Below are 7,597 nucleotides of genomic sequence, written 5' to 3'. Positions count from 1 at the left end.
CAAAATCTACAGCAGAAAAATCTTACTGTGACATCAAATCGAAAACTATTCCTGCTATCGATGAGAGCAAATCGAAAACTAATTTTGATATTGGTTCCGATAACAAAATAAGTACACAGTTTGATTTCAGATCATACGATTTAGAAATCAACAGCAAAATGAGATCAAAATATGTAATCAGTCATGATGATTCATATTTGAAAACAAATTATGATTTCAATTTGATATCTATATCAAAATATGTTTTCTATATGCTCTCTTTATGTTTTCAGACTTTGCTCGGGATACAAATGAAACATCAATTTCATCATAACTCGAGATTTAATAGGATAATAAACCAATTTTAGTCGAAACGAAATTCGTCGGGTCTGCTAGTTCTTTCATAAAACAGTTCAGTTTCATTGAAACTAAACATTATTTACGATAAACTATTGAAAATTTTAATTCTTGTCATACCCATTAAAAATTTCAGAACCAACCAATCCCTTTCATGTATTCCTAACACGGACATCAGAATAATGTATGTTACGGGCCTTTTGGGCCACCGCTTCTTTATCTCTGGATATAACCCGTGTTTCGCACTCGCGTTTCATTTCTGTTCGAGAATCCTCGGTGAGTGGACACAGAGAGCGGACAGTACAATGACGTCGGTAGTGGTCCCTGCCCGATGACGCATTTGTATCGTTTTAACGGCAAAATATAAAGTGAGTGTCGTCGGTATCAGCAGCAGCACTCCAGTAAAAAAAAATCGCATGGTTCTCGCTCTGGTGATTGAAAATGCGTATTATAGAAAATAAATCGGTTCAGGATCACCATTTTATACAAGAATGAATTGAGCGGAGACGAATTTGTTCAAAGTGCAAATCATAATCGCTTAGTGACAGCAGAAAGTTGCCTTTGCCAACTAAACTAGTAACTGCCTGACTACAGTTTAAAAAATTACATTTTTTTATTGTCATGAAATTCTTTAATACTTTATTGTGCGGAAATGTTTCTCCAAAACTACCAATTACTGGAATTCCTGAAAATATTCAAAAAAGTTTCTGTTTGATCAAAACATGATGATCAATAAGTCGAGTCAAGTACAAGACACTGAAGACGATAACACAGTTGTGGTCGAAATACGTATCTGCAAAGATAACGAAAATTAACTGGTGGAATTAAATGGACAGTACTTAATTCGTCTTAGACGGTTTAATACATTCCACTAAACAAGCTTAATATATTTTTCTGATGATGATCAATGCCGGTGCAGAGCTCTTTTGTCTACAGCACAGCTTATGCAGTGCCCATCTTTTATACGGTAGTTTTTACATCACATAACGTAAGATAAGTGTCTTGTCGTAATGGTGTTCCGTAATTAAATAAATATGTGAAACGTTAGTGATTTTTAAGTTATTGTCGTGCGGAGAAAACTAACCTAAAAACCTTGACGAATTTCATTCGGAACTCTACATACGAAAATTATTAAAGCAATCTCTACGAAAATTCCGTTGGAAATTCCTGCTGAGACTTCTTAAGTTTGTTTTAAATTCTTTTTTAACCCTGTCTCGGAGGCATTCCTTCAACGTAACCCGGATTAAATGGCAATCGAACAAAGCAACGATTATTGGATACACAACATGGACAAACGGATACAATGGAACCACAACAAGATGGACTGGCAACAGTAGATCACGGCACAGTAGCGGTTAAGAACACAGAGTGCCTACCAAATAGATATATGCATAATAAAAATATTAAGCAATTCCTCCGGAAATTTCTTATGATAATCCATGAATTCCTTACATAAATTCTTCAATATATTGCATAAGGAATTTCTTCGGAAATTCTTCCAGCAATTCTTTTTTAGCATTCTCCAGGAATTCTCTTAGAACTTCCTGCAGGAGTTCCTCCGAAAATGCCTTCATGAGTTCTTTTCGAAAATCTTTCAGTAACACATTCGGTTTTTTTTCAACAATTCTTTCTAAAAGCCTTTTAGTTTTATTTTGGGAGTTCTTTCAAAACTTCAATTAGTAATGGAAGTAATTATTAGATTATTTAAGGAAAAATAATCTGGAGGTGTTCTCAAATCAATTTTTGGAGGAGTTTTTGAAGAAATTCATGAAAGGTTTTGTGCAGGAATCTCTAAATGAATTTTTGAAGGCATTCTCAAAAGAAAACCTTAAACGATTTCGAAAAAAAAATCCTGAAAGAACTGCTAATAGAGTTTTTGAGGGTATTTATAAAAGACTTCTCAACATAATTTCTAAAGGAATTTCCAGAGGAATCCATACAAAAAATTCTGGAGGAATTTCCGGAGGAATTCTCAAAGGCATTTACGAAGAAATTCCTGATACAATTTCAGAGGAAATGCCTCCTGGTATTTCTGAAGTAATTCTTAGATATCTCCAGGATTTCCTTTGGAGATTCGTCCGGTAATTCCCTCGAAAATTTCCTCTATGAGTTCTACAAAAACTTCTCCGGAAACGAATTCCAGTATTTCGCTTAGGAATTAGTTCGGAATTTCCTCCAGGTATTCCTCCGGAAATTTATATAGGAAAACCTTGCAAAATTCGTTAAGGTGTACTTCGAAAAATACCTTCAGAGCATTCTTCGAAAAACTATTTTGGAATTCCTTGCAAAGTTCTAGGACGAAATTCTAGGAAATCCTTAAGAATGCGTGAACAAGTTTCTGAAAGAATATACGAATTTTCAAAGGAACTTCCTACAATTTTAGATTTCTCCAAGAATTCCTTTGGACATTTCGTCAAGGCTTCGTTTAGAAATTCCACTAGTAATTTTTTCAGAAAATCTAAAAAAGGAAAAAAAATAGGAAAACTAAAATTGAATAAATGTTGAAATTTCTTAAGATCTCTCCAAAAATTCAAGGAAGGGTTTCTAAGAACTATTTCAGAACTTCCCTCAGGAATGCTTTAGGATCTTCCTCCAGGATTTTTGTAGGAGATTCCTTTGGAATTGCTTCAGGAATTCCGTAGCAAATTCCATCAGGAATTGCTTAGTAAATCCTTCGGATAAACCTTCCGAAAATTTTTCGCAAATTTCTTTTGAAATATCTACAGAAAATGTTTTGGAAGTTCCTTCGAAAATTGTTATAGAATTCCTCCAAGAAATCCCTGAAGATTCCTTCTGAAATGCAATTACGGATTCCTTCGGAAATTTCTTTAGGCTTTAAAAATTTGCTTAGAATTTTTTTTTCAAATTTTTTTTTTCAAATTTCAAATTTCAAATTTCAAAAAACTCCATCAAGAACTGTTTTGGCATACTAAACCAAATTTCAGGGAAAATATTAAATTCAATTCATCGTGTACCTGTCATACTCAGCCAGATCTCATTTTCAGTTATGTTGATCATCTATTGAGATTTGTGCATACAAGAGGTGCGAAATAAACTGTCCGTTGTGGTTGGATCGTGTATGTCATTTCGGGATCCAGGGGTCACACCAGGTAAACGAAGTAGATATGCAAATCATCTAAATAAACTAGTACCCGGGTAGAAGAAAACAGCAAAATAATATCAAATTTTACTATTAATATATGAATAACTGAATAGCAAAATCTGCTATTAGTTTGTTTGATACTTGATACTTGATGGGCTACAGCTTTTCGATGAACCTACGCCGAATGGAGTATCCTTCTCCACTGGACTCGATCCTGGGCCAATCGCTTCCAGTCGCCCTGAACATTGAGCGCCCTCAGGTCCTCTTCAACTGCAAAAAGCCATCGTGTACGCGGCCTTCCACGAAGCCTGTGGCCTCTTCCGGGTTCTCTACTAAATATTATCTTCGCTTGACGTTCTTCCGGCATACGAACAACGTGACCAGCCCACCGTAGTCTGCCGTGTTGTATAAGCTTAATAATATCCAGCCCTTTATACACCTGGTACAATTCGTGATTCATGCGACGCCGCCAGATACCGTTCTCCTGTTTACCGCCGAGTATTGTCCGCAGCACCTTACGCTCAAATACTCCGAGAGCACTCCGATCAGCCTCCTTTAATGTCCATGTCTCATGGCCGTATAAGCCACCGGAAGAATCAGAGTAGTATACAGCGCGAGTTTTGTTTTCGTTTGCAGACTACGGGACTTAAGCTGGTTACGAAGTCCGTAATAAGCCCTATTTGCAGCTGCAATACGCCTTTTCACCTCGCGGGTAACATCATTATCGCACGTCACTAATGTTCCAAGATACACAAATTCTTCTATCACTTCAAATTTTTCACCATCCAGCACTATTTCGCTGCCGCCACCACTAATGAACCCACGTTGATTGCCAGCGACCATGTACTTCGTTTTGCTGGTATTGATCGTGAGTCCAATCCTCGCTGTCTCCCTCTTAAAAGGCACAAAAGCCTCTTCCACGGCACGGCGATCAATTCCGATAATATCGATATCGTCCGCAAATCCCAGGAGCATATGCGATTTTGTGATAACGGTACCGCTTATTTGCACACCAGCTCTCCTAATCGCTCCCTCGAGCGCTATATTGAACAGTAGGTTCGAGAGTGCATCACCCTGCTTTAATCCATCTAAGGTAACAAATGACGTCGATATTTCATCCGCAACCTTACATTTGATTTCGATCCGTCCAACGATATACGAATCAGCCGTATCAGTTTCGCCGGAAAACCATGTTCAAGCATAATTTGCCATAATTCATTCCGTTTCACTGAATCGTACGCCGCCTTGAAATCAATAAACAGATGATGTGTCTGCAAGTTGTACTCCCGGAATTTATCAAGGATTTGTCTCAGGGTAAACATTTGATCCGTCGTTGATCGGCCCTCACGAAAACCTGCTTGGTATTCGCCGACGAAGGACTCTTCAAGCGGTCTCAATCTGTTGAACAGAATACGGGACATAATTTTGTACGCCGAATTAAGGAGGGTTATTCCTCGGTAATTGGCGCACTCCAGTCTGTGCCCTTTCTTAAAGAGAGGGCAAATGAGACCGTCCAACCAGCTAGCAGTTTGTTTGATATAGTTGCTAAAATAGCAAAAATAATAACAGACATTGCTCTAGCAAATAACTCATAAATAACTCATTTTGCTATTATAATAACAAACCAATAGCAAAATATTTGAAGAAAAGAAAATATCAAAATCAGTTATTATTGGAATGCTGAAAATGCAAATGATAAATGAATAACAAACTTTGCTATGATTGCAAAATGTGTTCTTCATTTGTTGTTCTGCTCCTTCTTACAATAACATATAAATAACTTATTTTACTATTGTAACAAAATTTGTTGTTGGAATGTTATTTTATGTTATTTATGAATAACATAAGAATAACTAAATCTGATATCATAGCAAAATTTGTTATTATTATGTTATTTGTTTGTTATTCATCTCTACCCGGGTATTCACCCTCTCAAACATTGCTCAATTTTTTGACCCTTCCTTCGGAAGTGTCTATAATTTCACTTTGTATGCGTTACGCAGGTGTGTTACGTATTAATCTATCAAGAAATCTCGTGAATTATTAAATAAAATGTATGGTATTTGAAACAAATTCACTTTGATATTGAAAATATAATTATAACAAATGATATGATATGGAATTATGCCTATTTTTCTGATTTGTTTCAAAGAAACAAATGATTTTAATTGAGGAACATATAGAAGCATGTACAAAAAATCTTCTCAGAAAAGCAAAAACGTAAAAATTGAAAGCGATTTCAAAAATTTCTTCAGTGGAAGCTAGATAGCAAATGTGAGCATGTTCTGAGACACTAATAGATCACTTGTATGCATGTATGTGTGCGTATGTGTGCAAATTCTGAAATTTACTGCCATAAAAATCTCGCTCATTTTTAAGGTATTGAACAACTTTAGTTTTACCAAATTAGGCATCCATAAGGCGAAATATATGTTATTATTGAACGCTATTGAGTTTCGCTCAGAACAATAACTGATTTAGTTAGTTCTGGATTAATTAATATCGAGGTCTCTGGAAATTACGAGTACAATATATGCAACCAGCGTTACGATAGTTACTAACCATGTCACAATAGTTATTCAATCCGACGAGCGCCTTATACATAGGCAGCATGAAGTACAGTACGTTATCATTCGTTAAGTTGTCACTTAACCCATGACATCCGCCTTTGGGTAGGCAATTATTTTGTCACTTTAATGGTAAATCGCCGTGGGAAGCTGAGTACACAGGATTTTGTTTTTACACGATTTTTTTTCGCTCGTATTTTTGATCGTGTGACTTCAATTTGCCACCAAACTCTTCGCAACATGTTTAAAAAAATCCAGAATAAATCAAAGAAAAATCACATGATAATTAATATACGTTGAACATTTAGGATGAGTGGAAAATTGAGAAAATGTAAATCGTGTAAAAACAAAATCCAGTGTAGTTTTATCTCGTTTTAAATACTGGAGTCTGGAAAAAATATCCTTATAACTAAGGAAGGGTCAAAATATCCCTGTTGGTGGATTAATCTGGGTTTTTGTCAAATATCTTGACTGTGCATATGCACAGCACATGTTTCGAAATGGACAAATTGATATGAAATTTGCGAAAAAGAATCCACGTGTCTTGGAGGGACTCGAACCCTCAACCTCCTACTCTCTAGATAGGCGTGATAACCCGATCAAGAATGGATAACAAAATTATAACAAGGGGAGTTATTTATTTCAAAAAAATAATGTAATAAAATGTGTTATAAAATTGGCTGGTTAGTTGTTAAAATAACAAAAATTATATCAAAATTTTCTCTAGCCGTAACATAATTATATCAGAGGTTGTTACCTTCATTTTAAAATTATAACAACCGTTGATATGATTATGAGGTACAAAAATCTACTTTCATGGTAATTGCCTACATCACGTATAAAAATGTGGTACGCTACAACGCTGGATTTCCATCCATAATGTAGGCAATTAACTTTGTTCTAGCTATTAACATCGAACATTGATTCAATTTATACTGGAGGTGATTACCTCCGCTTTTTTCCAATATAAAAAAATGTAGGCAATTATTTTGCGTAAAATACATAAGTAGTGTTGTTATAATTTTAATATGAAATAAAACTGACCGAAGACACATTTTTATCGAATTATCTAATTATAACACACGTTGTTTTAAATAACAACCATTGATAGAATTGAGTTATAATTTTGTTATGGATTCCTGATCGGGAACCCCTACACAACAAGACCACTTAAAGGTCACGTGTAAGTCACAGATGGGCCTCCGTCGGCCTAGCGGCTACTGAATGAGCTCAAGATTCCCAAATTGGACGCATAGTCAAATCACTCGCAATCCATTTCACAAGCCAACACTTCCACATGTGTATAGTACACGTCCACGTGAAAAGAAGAATGAGAGAAAAGGGAGACAAGATGCAGAGAAGATATTACGGTGTAACAACGCCTTCCGACATGTGTAACGTGTTTTTTTAATTTATTTATTTATTAGGCTCATTTGTTTAATGAAAAACTCTACGGAGCCGATAGGGGTGATAAATTTTATATTCTAGAAATTCATTAGTCCTAATTAATAATTGGTTCTACGAGTACACTTCTTCTCTCGCAGATCATGAACCAGACCGTGAAGCCGCAAATTGAGCTCGCCGCTGATTG

This window comes from Armigeres subalbatus, unplaced genomic scaffold, assembly GCF_024139115.2.
Source record: "Armigeres subalbatus isolate Guangzhou_Male unplaced genomic scaffold, GZ_Asu_2 Contig1848, whole genome shotgun sequence".
In the NCBI taxonomy this organism is placed as follows: domain Eukaryota; kingdom Metazoa; phylum Arthropoda; class Insecta; order Diptera; family Culicidae; genus Armigeres; species Armigeres subalbatus.
This window is presented reverse-complemented; position numbering follows the sequence as displayed.